Source organism: Phyllobates terribilis, unplaced genomic scaffold (assembly GCF_046119375.1).
Source record: "Phyllobates terribilis strain yellow unplaced genomic scaffold, ASM4611937v1 Scaffold_600__1_contigs__length_992639, whole genome shotgun sequence".
Taxonomy (NCBI): Eukaryota; Metazoa; Chordata; class Amphibia; order Anura; family Dendrobatidae; genus Phyllobates; species Phyllobates terribilis.
Window position 1 is genome coordinate 605431 of NW_027363360.1, and position 6000 is coordinate 611430.

Sequence of the window (6000 nt, forward strand, 5' to 3'; positions counted from 1 at the left end):
CTCGAGAGAGAGAGAGCAGGAGAGACGCTCGAGAGAGAGAGAGCAGGAGAGACGCTCGAGAGAGAGAGCAGGAGAGACACTCGAGAGAAAGAGAGCCGGAGAGACGCTCGAGAGAAAGAGAGCCGGAGAGACGGTCGAGAGAAAGAGAGCCGGAGAGACGCTCGAGAGAGAGAGAGAGCAGGAGAGACGCTCGAGAGAGAGCAGGAGAGACGCTCGAGAGAGAGCAGGAGAGACGCTCGAGAGAGCAGGAGAGACGCTCGAGAGAGCAGGAGAGACGCTCGAGAGAGAGAGAGCAGGAGAGACGCTCGAGAGAGAGAGAGCAGGAGAGACGCTCGAGAGAGAGAGCAGGAGAGACGCTCGAGAGAGAGAGAGCAGGAGAGACGCTAGAGAGAGAGAGACGCTCGAGAGAGAGAGCAGGAGAGATGCTCGAGAGAGAGAGCAGGAGAGACGCTCGAGAGAGAGAGCAGGAGAGACGCTCGAGAGAGAGAGCAGGAGAGACGCTCAAGAGAGAGAGCAGGAGAGACGCTCGAGAGAGAGAGAGCAGGAGAGACGCTAGAGAGAGAGAGAGCAGGAGAGACGCTAGAGAGAGAGACGCTCGTGAGAGAGAGCAGGAGAGAAGCTCGAGAGAGAGCAGGAGAGACGCTCGAGAGAGAGCAGGAGAGACGCTCGAGAGAGAGAGCAGGAGAGACGCTCGAGAGAGAGAGCAGGAGAGACGCTCGAGAGAGAGAGCAGGAGAGACGCTCGAGAGAGAGGAGGAGAGACGCTCGAGAGAGAGCAGGAGAGACGCTCGAGAGAGAGAGAGCAGGAGAGACGCTCGAGAGAGAGCAGGAGAGACGCTCGAGAGAGAGCAGGAGAGACGCTCGAGAGAGAGAGAGCAGGAGAGACGCTCGAGAGAGAGAGAGCAGGAGAGAAGCTAGAGAGAGAGAGCAGGAGAGACGCTCGAGAGAGAGCAGGAGAGATGCTCGAGAGAGAGAGCAGGAGAGACGCTCGAGAGAGAAAGCAGGAGAGACGCTCGATAGAAAGCAGGAGCAACTGTCAATCACTTCATCACTGTATGACTCAGTAATGATACCTATAGCATATTACTCGGGATGACAACATGGCAGGTCACAGAGTTACTTTCATGATCTAGATTTGCTAAATTGGAGACATATCATGATACAGAGCCCATGTCCATGACTTATGTCAGCTCCAAAGTGAAATATGTATTGAAAAAAATTTTTTAAAAATTATATATATACACACACATATACATACACTGCTCAAAAAAATAAAGGGAACACTCAAATAACACATCCTAGATCTGAATGAATGAAATATTCTCATTGAATACTTTGTTCTGTACAAAGCTGAATGTGCTGACAACAAAATCACATAAAAATCAAGAATGGAAATCAAATTTATTAACTAATGGAGGCCTGGATTTGGAGCCACCCCCAAAATTAAAGTGGAAAAACACACTACAGGCTGATCCAATTTTGATGTAATGTCCTTAAAACAAGTCAAAATGAGGTTCAGTATGGTGTGTGGCCTCCACGTGCCTGTATGACCTCCCTACAACGCCTGGGCATGCTCCTGATGAGGTTGCGGATGGTCTCCTGTGCGATCTCCTCCCAGACCTGGACTAAAGCATCCGCCAACTCCTGGACAGTCTGTGGTGCAACGTGACGTTGGTGGATGGAGCGAAACAAGATGTCCCAGATGTGCTCAATCGGATTCAGGTCTGGGGAACGGGCGGGCCAGTCCATAGCTTCAATGCCTTCATATTGCAGGAACTGCTGACACACTCCAGCCACATGAGGTCTGGCATTGTCCTGCATTAGGAGGAACCCAGGGCAAACCTCACCAGCATATGGTCTCACAAGGGGTCTGAGGATCTCATCTCGGTACCTAATGGCAGTCAGGCTACCTCTGCTGAGCACATGGAGGGCTGTGCGGCCCTCCAAAGAAATGCCACTCCACACCATTACTGACCCACTGCCAAACCGGTCATGCTGAAGGATGTTGCAGGCAGCAGATCGCTCTCCGCGGCGTCTCCAGACTCTGTCATGTCTGTCACATGTGCTCAGTGTGAACCTGCTTTCATCTGTGAAGAGCACAGGGCACCAGTGGCGACTTTGCCAATCCTGGTGTTCTGTGGCAAATGCCAAGCGTCCTGCACAATGTTGGGATGTGATCACAACCCCCATCTGTGGACGTCGGGCCTTCATACCACCCTCATGGAGTCGGTTTCTAACCGTTTGTGCAGACACATGAACATTTGTGGCCTGCTGGAGGTCATTTTGCTGGGCTCCGTCAGTGCTCCCCCTGTTCCTCCTTGCACAAAGGCGGAGGTAGCGGTACTGCTGCTGGGTTGTTGCCCTCCTACGGCCCCCTCCTTGTCTCCTGGTGTACTGGCCTGTCTCCTGGTAGCACCTCCAGCCTCTGGACACTATGCTGACAGACACAGCAAACCTTCTTGCCACAGCTCGCACTGATGTGCCATCCTGGATGAGCTGCACTACCTGAGCAACTTCTGTGGGTTGTAGAGTCCATCTCATGCTACCACGAGTGTGAAAGCATAACCAACATTCAAAAGTGACCAAAACATCTGCCAGAAAGCATTGGTACTGGGATGTGGTCTGTGGTCCCCACCTGCAGAATCAATCCTTTGAGGGTGTCTTGATAATTGCCAATAATTTCCATCTATTGTCTATTCCATTTGCACAACAGCATGTGAAATTGATTGTCAATCAGTGTCGTTTCCTAAGTGGACAGTTTGATCCACTTGGAGTTATATTCTGTTGTTTAAGTGTTCCCTTTATTTTTTTGAGCAGTGTATACAGTACAGACCAAAAGTTTGGACACACCTTCTCATTTATAGATTTTTCTGTATTTTCATGACTATGAAAATTGTACATTCACACTGAAGGCATCAAAACTATGAATTACCACATGTGGAATTATATACTTAACAAAAAGTGTGAAACAACTAAAAATATGTCTTATATTCTAGGTTCTTCAAAGTAGCCACCTTTTGCTTTGATGACTGCTTTGCACACTCTTGGCATTCTCTTGATGAGCTTCAAGAGGTAGTCACCAGAAATGGTCTTCCAACAATCTTGAAGGAGTTCCCAGAGATGCTTAGCACTTGTTGGCCCTTTTGCCTTCACTCTGAGGTCCAGCTCACCCCAAACCATCTCGATTGGGTTCAGGTCTGGTGACTGGGGAGGACAGGTCATCTGGCGTAGCACCCCATCACTCTCCCTCTTGGTCAAATAGCCCTTACACAGCCTGGAAGTGTGTTTGGGGTCATTGTCCTGTTGAAAAATAAATGATGGTCCAACTAAACGCAAACCGGATGGAATAGCATGCTGCTGCAAGATGCTGTGGTAGCCATGCTGGTTCAGTATGCCTTCAATTTTGAATAAATCCCCAACAGTCACCAGCAAAGCACCCCCACACCATCACACCTCCTCCTCCATGCTTCACGGTGGGAACCAGGCATGTAGAGTCCATCCGTTCACCTTTTCTGCGCCGCTCAAAGACACGGTGGTTGGAACCAAAGATCTCAAATTTGGACTCATCAGACCAAAGCACAGATTTCCACTGGTCTAATGTCCATTCCTTGTGTTCTTTAGCCCAAACAAGTCTCTTCTGCTTGTTGCCTGTCCTTAGCAGTGGTTTCCTAGCAGCTATTTTACCATGAAGGCCTGCTGCACAAAGTCTCCACTTAACAGTTGTTGAAGAGATGTGTCTGCTGCTAGAACTCTGTGTGACATTGACCTGGTCTCTAATCTGAGCTGCTGTTAACCTGCTATTTCTGAGGCTGGTGACTCGGATAAACTTATCCTCAGAAGCAGAGGTGACTCTTGGTCTTCCTTTCCTGGGGTGGTCCTCATGTGAGCCAGTTTCTTTGTAGCGCTTGATGGTTTTTGCAACTGCACTTGGGGACACTTTCAAAGTTTTCCCAATTTTTCGGACTGACTGACCTTAATTTCTTAAAGTAATGATGGCCACTCGTTTTTCTTTACTTAGCTGCTTTTTTCTTGCCATAATACAAATTCTAACAGTCTATTCAGTAGGACTATCAGCTGTTTATCCACCAGACTTCATCACAACACAACTGATGGTCCCAACCCCATTTATAAGGCAAGAAATCCCACTTATTAAACCTGACAGGGCACACCTGTGAAGTGAAAACCATTTCCGGTGACTACCACTTGAAGCTCATCAAGAGAATGCCAAGAGTGTGCAAAGCAGTCATCAAAGCAAAAGGTGGCTACTTCGAAGAACCTAGAATATAAGACATATTTTCAGTTGTTTCACACTTTTTTGTTAAGTATATAATTCCACATGTGTTAATTCATAGTTTTGATGCCTTCAGTGTGAATGTACAATTTTCATAGTAAAGAAAATACAGAAAAATCTTTAAATGAGAAGGTGTGTCCAAACTTTTGGTCTGTACTGTATATACAGTACAGACCAAAAGGTGGACACACCTTCTCATTTAAAGATTTATCTGTAGGTTCTTCAAAGTAGCCACCTTTTGCTTTGATGGCTGCTTTGCACACTCTTGGCATTCTCTTGATGAGCTTCAAGAGGTAGTCACCGGAAATGGTTTTCACTTCACAGGTGTGCCCTGTCAGGTTTAATAAGTGGGATTTCTTGCCTCATAAATGGGGTTGGGACCATCAGTTGTGTTGTGCAGAAGTCTGGTGGATACACAGCTGATAGTCCTACTGAACAGACTGTTAGAATTTGTATTATGGCAAGAAAAAAGCAGCTAAGTAAAGAAAAACGAGTGGCCATCATTACTTTAAGAAATGAAGGTCAGTCAGTCCGAAAAATTGTGAAAACTTTGAAAGTGTCCCCAAGTGCAGTTGCAAAAACCATAAATCGCTACAAAGAAACTGTCTCACATGAGGACTGCCCCAGGAAAGGAAGACCAAGAGTCACCTCTGCTTCTGAGGATAAGTTTATCCGAGTCACCAGCCTCAGAAATCGCAGGTTAACAGCAGCTCAGATTAGAGACCAGGTCAATGCCACACAGAGTTCTAGCAGCAGAAACATCTCTTCAACAACTGTTAAGAGGAGACTTTGTGCAGCAGGCCTTCATGGTAAAATAGCTGCTAGGAAACTACTGCTAAGGACAGGCAACAAGCAGAAGAGACTTGTTTGGGCTAAAGAACACAAGGAATGGACATTAGACCAGTGGAAATCTGTGCTTTGGTCTGATGAGTCCAAATTTGAGATCTTTGGTTCCAACCACCGTGTCTTTGTGCGACGCAGAAAAGGTGAACGGATGGACTCTACATGCCTGGTTCACACAGTGAAGCATGGAGGAGGAGTGATGGTGTGGGGGTGCTTTGCTGGTGACACTGTTGGATATTTATTCAAAATTGAAGGCATACTGAACCAGCATGGCTACCACAGCATCTTGCAGCGACATGCTATTCCATCCGGTTTGCGTTTAGTTGGACCATCATTTATTTTTCAAAAGGACAATGACCCCAAACACACCTCCAGGCTGTGTAAGGGCTATTTGACCAAGAAGGCGAGAGATGGGGTGCTACGCCAGATGACCTGGCCTCCACAGTCACCAGACCTGAACCCAATCGAGATGGTTTGGGGTGAGCTGGACCGCCGAGTGAAGGCAAAAGGGCCAACAAGTGCTAAGCATCTCCGGGAACTCCTTCAAGATTGTTGGAAGACCATTTCCGGTGACTACCACTTGAAGCGCATCAAGAGAATGCCAAGAGTGTGCAAAGCAGTCATCAAAGCAAAAGGTGGCTACTTTGAAGAACCTAGAATATAAGACATATTTTCAGTTGTTTCACACTTTTTTGTTAAGTATATAATTCCACATGTGTTAATTCATAGTTTTGATGCCTTCAGTGTGAATGTACAATTTTCATAGTCATGAAAATACAGAAAAAGTCTTTAAATGAGAAGGTGTGTCCAAACTTTTGGTCTGTTCTGTACATATGACGCACCCCCTGGGCCATGTTGGGCAGCGTT